We start from the raw sequence: 12,635 nt of genomic DNA, 5'->3' as shown, positions 1-12,635 counted from the left end.
GTTTGATATCTCCAAATTATCCCTATGATAATTTACTGGAAGGTAATTGGTTGTTCAAGTAGGTTTATACACTCTTACTACTCAAGGGTGTGAGAAACTAAATGAAAGTTGTAAAATATAACATCAATACATATATAAGAATAATAGTGTACATGGATAGTTTAGTCCAAGAATGTAAAATGGTTTTGTAAGACATCTTATTGGTTTTGAACAATAATTAACAATGACTTGATGTCATTTAAATATACATTTCAAAGGTAAAACATTTGATAACAATGTGTTTTTAAGATTTAAAACCATTTCATGCATCACATTTTGTAGCATGTGGAATCTGTTAAATGACAAACACAGTTATAAAATACATATCAATGATTTAATAACATGTTTGTTTCTACTTGTATCCCCCCCCCTTTAAAGCATTTAAAATCATTTAAAACGTTGATTAGGGGTATGAACTCACCTGTAGTTGGTGATTGGGATGAACTGAACGGTATAGGATTGCTAGGTGTCAAGCGAGGACTTGTACACACACTACGATCCTAATGAACATATAATCACACATATATGCACTCAATTAGTCTCAAATCACTAATTGATAATGTTAAGACATCGTAGACATAGTAAACACTTTATATAAGTGTTTTTAAGCCCTAAGGATTGCATCTAAGCTATTGTGGGACAGGGTAATTGTGTTTAGGGTTCCAAAGTACCCCATATATGAGTTTACTCCTCATATACTAACACACATGGAGTTTACGGTTGTAAACTCTTGAGTTTACGGCCGTAAACTCCCAACCATGGGGTATTGTGTGTTTTGAAGTCCCAAATGATTCCTAGAATTATTCCAATCTTGGTGGTTAAATCCTAGGAAGGGTTTAAGGTCTAGAAACACTCCTTAGAGGAGTTTACGACCCTAAGGCCATTTTCTTTGGAGTTTACAGTCGTAAACTCCCTTGGAATGGTGTTCTTGTTGTTTTCAAGCCTCAAGCATAGGTGGTATAAGTTCTAGGCTTTTATTCCAAGCATATGAAGACATTAGGCACACTTTGGTGCCTTTCTTTCATGTTTACGGCCCAAGAACAAATTCTTGGCTGTAAACTCACTTTGATAAGTGATTTTGATGTGCTTAAGGTCTTAGATTAAATGGGAACAAGTCTAGATAAAAGTCTAAAGCTTTAGGTTCCTTAAAAGCACCATTTGAGTTTGAAATTGGAGTTTACGGCCTAAGAAACTCTTGGGCCGTGAACTCCCAAACTTGGGTGATTCTTGGTTGTTTTCTTGTCCCTAACACACATACATATGAGTCTAAGGCAGTTGCATAACACAAGGGTCGGTCTCGGCTTTGTTTCGGGAGTTTACCGCCCAAGAACACCTTGGGGAGTAAACTCCTAAATCCAGTGATTTAGCCTTCTAAATCATGTTATTAACACATAATAAGCATTCTAACACTACTAGAGAGAGGTACTCACGATTTGGGATAAAAACCCGAAGATCCGTGAGAGAGAAAATGGCTTTTCTCTAGTTGGAAATGCGAATAATGAATGAATTTGGTTCAGAATTCTATTTATAGTCCTGAGATATTTTTGGCAGAAAATAGTTTTATTCCTGAAATGATTTCTCTTATAACAGATTTTTGGAATAACAGTGTTGCACAAAACCCTAGTGCAACCACTCTCCTGATATCTCCTTAAGTGTAAATCCTGAAAAACTGCCTAACTTATACCCGAAGTCTGGAATTTCACTGAAACTGTTCTAAGCTCTATTGTCTTGATATGGTTTGTTCATAATGGAAATTTCGGGTTGTCACATCATCCCGCTATTAAAGGGAATTTCGTCCCGAAATTAGAATTTAGATAAAGAAGTAGGTATAAATAATCGAGTCGTTAGGTGAAAATTTCCTAATCGATTTGCTCTCGCGCTCCCAAGTGAAATTGGGTTCTCAGTTGGTATTCCAACGAACCTTCACTAATGGGCGACGGCGTTGCTTCGTCCGCTTGGCCACTCGGTCGAGGGTCACTGTGGTTCTAATACAGAGGCAAGGATCTCGTAAATCTCGATCTCGTCGAGAGGGATTACGAAAGTCCAAACGGAAAGATAATGTTTCAAGTTCAAGACGCGAATGGGAAAATGTACGTTACTGAGTTCGCGGAGTAGGTCTAGTTTGTGAAATGCACGACCGATTCTGGTAAGAATCTCGGAGGTCCTAACTATATTGGATTTTAGCTTTCCACGCTTTACGAAGCGTATTAAGCCGTTCCCAGAGTGAGGTTTCCTAAAGTATTTGGTCTCTCACTTGGAATTCCAAATGTTCTTTCTCTCGCTTACTTCCCAGTCAAGGGCCATCCCTTGCTGGGTCAAAGTCAAAAGGGTTCCTGAAGTTTACGGGGAGTTCCGAATGGACTATGATAGTAGGTCTGTAAGACCTAGAATTTGTCGAATTTTCCGTCGGTGACTATGGTGCCGACAAATTACCAATGGTTTTGGATAATTTGACAGAGTACTCAAGAATTTCCACAACACTAAAAGTGTGTCTCAGGAAATTTGGCTCTAAATTCCAAAACTCTTGTTCAGAGAACTTCGCGGAAAGTATCTCCGAGGGTAATGTTTCTATGGGTTCTTTCTTACTACGAGGGTAGATAAGTACTCATTATCTGGAGAAATGACGAACTAATCCCAGTAAGAAAGGCGTACTCTACTTATTCAGCTCATGAATACTATGGGCGTATTGGTCCTATCCGAGGGGTATCACTACGGACTCGAAGTGTCTGTATCGAGTTCGGAGGGTAGTCTTTAGGACATCCTTCCCTAACACTCGAACTGGTAATATCCGGATCTCAGGTCCATTTCTGAAGTAATTCTTTCCCTGTGTTTGCCCAAATCAAATCGTCTATGCGAGGCAGAGACAACGATTTCTAAAGGAAATCTTAATGAAGTCTCCGGTCGTTAAGGTACATAAAATGCACTCCATCGACTTCTAGTAAGAATAAGACCGGAGCTCTCAAGGGTGAGAAGCCTGGTCTTCTAATTCTATTGTTGAGTAGTTCGTTGTGTTGTCCGGACTGTTCTTGTATCTTCTGTAGCTGTTTAGACTTAAGGCGATCTGGTTATAAGAGTCATATTGGGTTCTAAGTTGGTTCCTATGCCAATGCAGTTACTCGTACTCCTAGATAGTCTCCGTCCTGAAGTTCATATTAGAATTCATACGTGATTTAATGATCACAATTTCGTGTATACGAGTCGTATATAATTAAGACTGAAAAGGTAGTCGAATAACTGATTCTTCCTTAATCTCACATCCCATCGAGGGAAAAGAAATTAAAGTGGAATCATTAATTCTAAACCCGTAGAACATTAATTATATATCACTCTCATGCATACATTCTTCAGTGATAGATCAACTGTATGAATCCTGGAATTGAACTTGACGTACTGCACGAGCAATACTGTGGGGATTCCTTCGGAAAGGAAAAGAACTATAAGGTACTCCTTGTATGAGTACTTCAGTGTTCTGATATGACGGCTTTGCTAAAAGACGTTTACTGAGAAAGAGATGTACTTATGAAGCTGGTATTGCGAGGATCGAATTGAATCGAGTCGTATGATAATGTCGGAATCATACAGAAACTTAAAGACATTAGATTTGAGTATAAAACGTTTAGAGACAAAAACAACTGTGCAACCATGATTACAGTTACAGTACTTTAGATTTGCTACAAGACTATTGCTGCGAATCAGATATACTACAAAAGACAAGTATACGCAGCACGAGCATCCTTAAACGGACGGGATCCCGCAAAAGATAAGACTCTAGTTGCACTAGTTTTAAACATGTTTTTGAACATATAGAATACTGACGACTTGGAGGGAACCTATACTATATTAGGGTCCTTAACTGCCTCTTTTCATTCTGAGGTCAAACTCCTCCGGATTTGCCGTTGTCCTTCTCCGATGGACAGTCCCTTTTGAAGTGCCCTGTTACACCACATAGATGGCATATTCGAGAAGTTTCGACATTTGTGGTTGAAATGATGTGTGGGATCGGGATATTGCAATAACGGATGGTGTGTCCCTTTTTGTTACAGTTTAAGCACTGCATCTCCCAACAAGGTCTATGGTGGTGATAATTGCATTTGATGCATTTTGGGAGTTTGCCTGCATACGGCCTGACTGGGTTATGGTTAACTGGGATACCAGAAGGGATGGTAGTTGGAGGTGCTGATGTCGTGGCTGTGGAGGTTGTTACTGGGGGTTGTTTCCTGTTCGCCCTTCGAAGCGACTTGTCCTTAGAGTTTGTCCAAGACTTTTGTTTGATACTCTTGGTCTTAGGACTTGGGGTATCATGGTAGTTTGTTGCTTGTTGAGGTACTGGATTGTTACTTGGGTTGGAATTGTCGTTAACAAACCCGCTAACATTTGCGTTGTTAGCGTTCATGTGGGTCAGAAAAGCTGACACGGCAGCCGAGACTACAGCTTGAAAGGTAGTTGCATCAATCTGAAGAGTTGATGTTTGGTTGATGGGCTGATCATTCTTCTTGGGAGCCATGATTCTGTTACTGAAAGAAAATGAATTTGTGAGCGAAAATTGTTGAATCTAAATGTAGTTCGATTGCTCATGAAAAGAATAGAAGTATGTTCTCTAAGGTTCGACCTACATCCCTATGATGCAGTCCTAGTATGGAATGGAAGTATGTACACGAAGGTTTGACCTACATCCCTATGATGCAGTCCTAGCAAAGATCGGAAGTAAGTTCATGCAATGGTCTCAAGATGTTTGTTGTGTGAGCCGAGGTATCGTTGGTTGGTGAATAACATGATCCAACCATTACCAGAGACTTGGGGATGTTTCCGGAGCTTAAATGGCTATAGTCGAATGACTTGACTAGAGCATGTTTCAAATAGACTCTAATGAAAGTATGATAAGAGTATTCGAATAAAGAATGACACAGAAGTTAGCCGACTGTCAATATCTTTGATATTCATGACGTACAGGTTCGGAAAATGACTTTGTAAAAGGTCTTACATCATATCCAGAGAAGATAGTTCTTGACAGCATAAAGGGCCTAACTAAAGTACTTACAGTACAAGATAGTTTCATAGAAAATGCCACATCGGGCATAGACATGAACACGATTCCATTCTAACAAGGAATATAAAGTAAAGCATCTACTACTGGTGACGGTCATCCCTCTGGTGAACTCTCAGTTCAGCCAGTTGGCGTTCCACATCAAGTAGGTGTCTTTCGTACACTCTCTGGCGTACCCGAAGCTCCATGACTTCGGCTCGTGATTCAGCCAGTGCTTGCAGCAGGGTTTCATTGTCTCTCTCAGACCTCTCACGAGCATGTTCAAGGCAACTGGTGCGAAGCATATGAATTCCTCCATTGGTATCAACTTCTGCGATACGTTGTAGAGCTGTCCTGCCCTGAATTTCGTTTCGGGCAACTCTTCGGATCAGAATTGGCATGCTTCTGTCTGCTAAGCCCCCATTGCTCAGGTCATAGAAGCTTCGGTCACCATTAAATGGAATGGGCTGATCTTGTCCTTGGCTCCATGTTTCCAAACATTCTACCCACTCAGGCGTCGGGCCATGAAAAGCCGGACGAGGGTTAGGAATTGGAAAGGGAGCTGCCTGGGGTAGGTCCTCAACCTCGGGTTCAGAGATGGCATCGTCTGAAAGGCCGTCAGCATGGTGATCATTCAGAGGGATTGGATGATCATCATTTGGTTCTTCTCCAAACCATCCAGCAATCACTTCGTTCGGAAGGAACAGGTTGCCGTGGGGATGGAATCCAGCCATGTTATCTATGCGAGAATTGGGGTAAGAAAATAATTATTAGACGAACTATCTAGATAATTATTTAAGAAATCTTCATTAGTTCCATCGCTATTTGTAAAGTGCATACCAGTTATATGTAATCAACACATGATAGGCCTTTGAAGAAGTGACCTCAACTCCAAATTCACAAGGAATAAGGGTAAAGAAAAAATTTCACCGATTCTAAGTCTATAACATCCTAGTTACATATAACTTTAGCGTATCCACTTAGCAATTATCAACTTAGGAATGAAGATTCCATTTTAGTTCTCAAGTATATAGTACTTATAGTAACAAAAAACACCCATATGGTATTTCAGACTTAGGTTATGCTATAATGTTCTCATTGTGGTAATGTTGATAAGTTTTTAGATTTGTTGCCATATCACAACTATTATTGGGCATGTGCTAATCACTCCTCGGAACAGCATAGTTGATCAGGCTATGCCACTCCCAAGACTGACCATACATCTCCGAGCTTACCTGTGATATTCAACAATCGTAATACTTTTGTTCTTGTCATTGTGACATTGATTTTAGTATGAATGCATGCACATATACTTGGTTAAATATTTGATTATTTATAAGTATAAACTCTTAGACAGAGTGTTTTAATCCCAATGTGTCTATAGTTAGTATATCTTTTATGGGTTGATATACTTAATTCACTATAAACAATGCTCTGATACCAATCTGTCACACCCCAAAACCACGAACGGCGGAAACGTTCAGGAGTGGAGGACATCATGTACAGTATCACAACAGTGTAATATAATAAACAAGCAACAACATCATCCATTGCATTATAAGTAAAGTTTAATACATGTGTGTTCTTTCATTGTAATAAGACACCAAAAATATACAATCAAAATAAAAGACGAGACTTGTCTGCTCCGTCTTCTCAAAACCTGGCCATCGTACCTGTCTACTGTTGACCTGAGAATACAAGTTATTTTGAAAGCGAGTATCAACTTTAAAGCTAGTGAATTCATAAGTAATTAAGTGTCGTTGTCTTCCTTATGAAAATCTGTTATGAAGGCCATGTAAACCTTTAAATGAAAATGTTGATGTAAGTATGAAATCCCTAGAAAATCCCTTATTTTCTATAAGTATGAAATGTAGTCTTCTACCAAGACCCGAATGTTTTGTAAGTAAAATGATAGTTTTTCCTTTAATTGTTTAGTACTAAAGTACTTAGTCTAACTCATCGTTTATGTGAAGGTATCACAAAATAAAGTAAACAGGAAAATGTACTACTGTAAGTGTTGTCAGTGGGTACTAGGAATAACACAACATATGTAACTGTTATCCCGAGGTACTAGGGCTAACACAACCTATATAACCTAATGAACATCCAAAGATTGTCCAATTGTCCTCTGTAGCAGCAGCGGGGCGGAGGAAGGGTTAGTCCCTATTGTAACGCCCCATTTCTGGTATGTTGCTTCCGTGGCATTTATTTAGAAGTTTTCGAGAGGGACTCGGCGAGTCTATGGCCCAACTCGTCAAGTAGGGATGAGATTTTGAGCACGTGTTAGTCGGCGACTCGGCGAGTCCATATTCGGGACTCGGCGAGTCTGCCTGCCAGGTAGAAACCCTAAATCCCCGGGTTTGCACCCTATTTAAACCACCTTATGAGCCCCAAACTCGTCCCCTTCACCCTCAGAGCATCATTTAGCAAACCCTAACCATTTCCTTGAGTATTGAGCATTTCTTGTGTGAATCTTGAAGTTTTGAAGAGAAGAAGGAGGCTAGATCCAAAGGAGAAGAAGAAGATCCAAGGTCTTGCACCCATTTCAGAGTTTATTGAGGTATTAACCGAATTCCTTCTGTTTCTATGATTGATTTCTCTTTAACAAGCGTATTTAGCCTCTTTTAGCCATTTCTTAGCTTGTTCTTAGTAGAGAGATCACATTAGATTGATTAGCCTTCGGGTCTAGCCATGTTTCAGTTCCAAGGCAATCTTCTTAGCTCAAGAACAACTCGTCGAGTTGTTCATACGACTCGGCGAGTCGGATGCAGTTTGCCTGAGTTTTTGAATCGAAGAGGGGACTCGTCGAGTCGATGCCATACTCGACGAGTAGCCACGAGTAGGGTTGAGAAGTGAGACTAGAGACTCGGCGAGTTGGCGGCCCAACTCGGCGAGTCAGGTCAATTGTAGGTTGACTTTGACCAGGAGAGTTGACTTTGACCAGGGGTAAAAGAGTCATTTTACCCAATGCAGTGATTAGCATCTGATTGAGTGTGTTTACGGATTCATAGCTGGGGAGATACCGGAGCAGCAGCAGATAGCTTCCAGAGCCATACACACAGCAGCCAGTTCACGAGGTGAGTTTCCTTCCAGTAGGAACGGGTCTAAGGCCACAGTGTCGGCCCGTTCAGTTAGCAATAGTTTCTGGACTTCGGTCCAATGCAGTAGTTAGTATGTTTGACTCCTTCGTGGCTCAGACAGGATCTATGTGTTTATGCTAGTTGATATGTTATGCTATGTTGTGTTCAGTTAGTCCGGACCTCGGTCCGATGCAGGGGAAGGGGTCCCAGTCAGTTTTGGACTTCGGTCCGATGTAGGGGACGGGGTCCCAGTCAGTTTCGTACTTTGGTCCGATGTAGGGGACGGGGTCCTAGTCAGTTTTCGGACTTCAGTCCAATGCAGGGGACGGGGTCCCAGATAGTTAGTCCGGATTTCGGTCCGATGCAGGGGACGGGGTCCCAGTCAATGGGCAAGGCCCAGTATGTGCTTTATATGTATTGTATGGTATGTGGTAGTTTGGGGGAGCTCACTAAGCTTCGTGCTTACAGTTTCAGTTTTGGTTTCAGGTACTTCCGCAAGCAAAGGGAAGAGCTCGGGATGATGGCATCGCACACACCACAATTTTAGTTTTTGTCCTAGGAGTTGATTCAGCTTCTTAATATGTTTGGATATAGTTGTGATACAGGTTTTCTCACAGTGTTTTATTATGTTTTTGTTTAAACACGCAACGTATGGTGTTATTATGTGATACTCAGTTTCTTGGTTTTTGTTATAATAAAAATGAAATTTTTGGGCCGTATTTTTGGGCCGTTTCACCTGTAAAGGTACTCCTAGTATAAGTAATAACCATAGGCATCCGTAGATGTTCATCACCCACTGTTGCTAACAGATGGGTTCCGGAATGCTTAGTCCCGTCCATATATCCCGAGGTACTAGGGATAGGGACCCATCTAGGTATCCCGAGGTACTAGGGATAGGGTCCTGTCTAGATATCCCAAGGTACTAGGGATATGCAGGAAGATTTACACAGAAGGTACTAATAAATCATCCTCGCAATTCGAGATACAAGTATTCATGTTAATATACACAGTTAAGTGTATCTACGTAAAGGTACTCATGTAATGCGTTCATGTAAGTGTGTTCATGTATCATGTAAGTATATGTAAATGTACTCATGTATCATGTAATCAAATGTAAATGTACTCATGTATCAGGTAATGTACTGGTATAGACTCATGAATGAACTGACTCTTGTGTGATTCCTTGTAATAGGAATTATGTTTGATATCTCCAAATTATCCCTATGATAATTTACTGGAAGGTAATTGGTTGTTCAAGTAGGTTTATACACTCTTACTACTCAAGGGTGTGAGAAACTAAATGAAAGTTGTAAACTATAACATCAATACATATATAAGAATAATAGTGTACATGCATAGTTTAGTCCAAGAATGTAAAATGGTTTTGTAAGACATCTTATTGGTTTTGAACAATAATTAACAATGACTTGATGTCATTTAAATATACATTTCAAAGGTAAAACATTTGATAACAATGTGTTTTTAAGATTTAAAACCATTTCATGCATCACATTTTGTAGCATGTGGAATCTGTTAAATGACAAACACAGTTATAAAATACATATCAATGATTTAATAACATGTTTGTTTCTACTTGTATCCCCCCCCCCTTTAAAGCATTTAAAATCATTTAAAACCTTGATTAGGGGTATGAACTCACCTGTAGTTGGTGATTGGGATGAACTGAACGGTATAGGATTGCTAGGTGTCAAGCGAGGACTTATACACACACTACGATCCTAATGAACATATAATCACACATATATGCACTCAATTAGTCTCAAATCACTAATTGATAATGTTAAGACATCCTAGACATAATAAACACTTTATATAAGTGTTTTTAAGCCCTAAGGATTGCATCTAAGCTATTGTGGGACAAGGTACTTGTGTTTTGGGTTCCAAAGGACCCCATATATGAGTTTACTCCTCATATACTAACACACATGGAGTTTACGGTTGTAAACTCTTGACTTTACGGCCGTAAACTCCCAACCATGGGGTATTGTGTGTTTTGAAGTCCCAAATGATTCCTAGAATTCTTCCAATCTTGGTGGTTAAGTCCTTGGAAGGGTTTAAGGTCTAGAAACACTCCTTAGAGGATTTTACGGCCCTAAGGCCATTTCCTTTGGAGTTTATGGCCGTAAACTCCCTTGGAATGGTGTTCTTGTTGTTTTCAAGCCTCAAGCATAGGTGGTATAAGTTCTAGGCTTTTATTCCAAGCATATGAAGACATTAGGCACACTTTGGTGCCCTTCTTTCATGTTTACGGCCCAAGAACAAATTCTTGGCTGTAAACTCACTTTGATAAGTGATTTTGATGTGCTTAAGGTCTTAGATTAAATGGGAACAAGTCTAGATAAAAGTCTAAGGCTTTAGGTTCCTTAAAAGCACCATTTGAGTTTGAAATTGGAGTTTACGGCCTAAGAAACTCTTGGGCCATGAACTCCCAAACTTGGGTGATTCTTGGTTGTTTTCTTGTCCCTAACACACATACATATGAGTCTAAGGCAGTTGCATAACACAAGGGTCGGTCTCGGCTTTGTTTCGGGAGTTTACCGCCCAAGAACACCTTGGGGAGTAAACTCCTAAATCTAGTGATTTAGCCTTCTAAATCATGTTATTAACACATAATAAGCATTCTAACACTATTAGAGAGAGGTACTCACGATTTGGGATAAAAACCCGTAGATCCGTGAGAGAGAGAGAAAATGGCTTTTCTCTAGTTGGAAATGCGAATAATGAATGAATTTGGTTCAGAATTCTATTTATAGTCCTGAGATATTTTTAGCAGAAAATATTTTTATTCCTGAAATGATTTCTCATATAACAAAGTGTTGGAATAACAGTGTTGCACAAAACCCTAGTGCAACCACTCTCCTGATATCTCCTTAAGTGTAAATCCTGAAAAACTGCCAAACTTATACCCGAAGTCTAGAATTTCACTGAAACTGTTCTAAGCTCTATTGTCTTGATATGGTTTGTTCAGAATGGAAATTTCGGGTTGTCACATTAGACCCGTTCCTACAGAAGGAAACTCACTTCGCAAAGCCAACTGCTGAAATATCAAGTGAGGAATCTCTGACGGCTGCTCCCATAACTCCTCGACTATTATTATCACAATAACACTTAGTCAAAACCTGAAAATTCTCGTTAGGGTAAAATGACCATTTTATCCTTGGTCAAAAATCAACACTTTGGTCAAATTCAAATTTCTGGTTGATCCAACTCATCGAGTTGCTCCATCAACTCGTCGAGTCCTAGAACCTAAAATCGCGATCTAACTCATCGAGTTCCCAGGCTACCCATAGTCGTGATCTACCGAATCAACTCGTCGGGTCCTTTCACCAACTCCTCGAGTTCTACCTTAAGCTAAAACGGTACAAACCAACTCAACTCGTCGAGTTCCCCTGTGTGGCTAAGCCATCTCATTGGATTAAGCATTATCTTTTTGATCCTAACTTCATACTTCATCTACACATTGGTAATACCCTTTTAAGGGTAAAGTTTCCAACTTACCCGATATTAGTCCTACTTAATGGTTTAGCTGAAACCCTAACTCTCTAGAACATAGATCTTGGTCCAAAAGCCATAAAACTCTAAACCAAAACACGGTATAATAGATCTAAGCCTTAGACATCAGTTGGAAACGTAAAGTTCCTAGCTTTCCTTTCATGCGTAGCCTTTTAGGGTTAAAAAGGCCATAATAACGTTTTTATGCTTGGATGGGGCTTCCATGGTCATAAAGTTTGCACCTTTATGCCATGGAACTCCTTCTAGATTCCTAATCTGAAATCTAAGTCACTTGGCACGTCCAAATCCCAGAGACCAAGGTTCTTGAACCAAGACCCTCATAAAAATAATAGTAAGTAGATCTAATGAATGAATGATCATGCTCCTTTTTCTTCTAGCTTCAAGAACACACAAAATCACTCAAGAATGGCTCACACACTCACAAAATTCTCTAAGGTTTCATGGATTAGGGTTTAGGAGTTGGAGGCTGGAAATGAGGCCAAAATGTGGGGATTAAAAATACTTAAATATGATGCAAAACCCCGAAATTAGGGTTTCACTCTGGCAGACCTACTTGCCGAGTCGAGGGATCTCGACTCATCGAGTAAATAACTGAAAACCCGCGTCCAAGACTCGATTCTACTCGACGGGTCTAGGGCTTCTAACTCGTCAAGTAGCTCTATAAAAATGAATAATTTTATAAATAAATGTGTACCAAAAATCAGGCAGAACCCGTATATGTATGTGATCCAGAACTTATACTCGATGTTCCTCGTTCCATACAAATTAACGGTTATGACACAAAGGACTTTTAGGCTAAAAAGTACGGTCTTAGTGTGATTACAAAACATAGCAGCGCAGCTTAAGAAATGATCCTAACTCATGAAGCTATTAGAACAAACGTAACTTATATAGGATGCCCCATGGGTATGGTGGATCCTAACAATCTGTCTACGCATCCTAGTTCTAAACTCTCCATT

The sequence above is a fragment of the Lactuca serriola genome, chromosome 7, assembly GCF_051521515.1.
Source record: "Lactuca serriola cultivar US96UC23 chromosome 7, Lser_US96UC23_V15, whole genome shotgun sequence".
NCBI lineage: Eukaryota > Viridiplantae > Streptophyta > Magnoliopsida > Asterales > Asteraceae > Lactuca > Lactuca serriola.
This window is presented reverse-complemented; position numbering follows the sequence as displayed.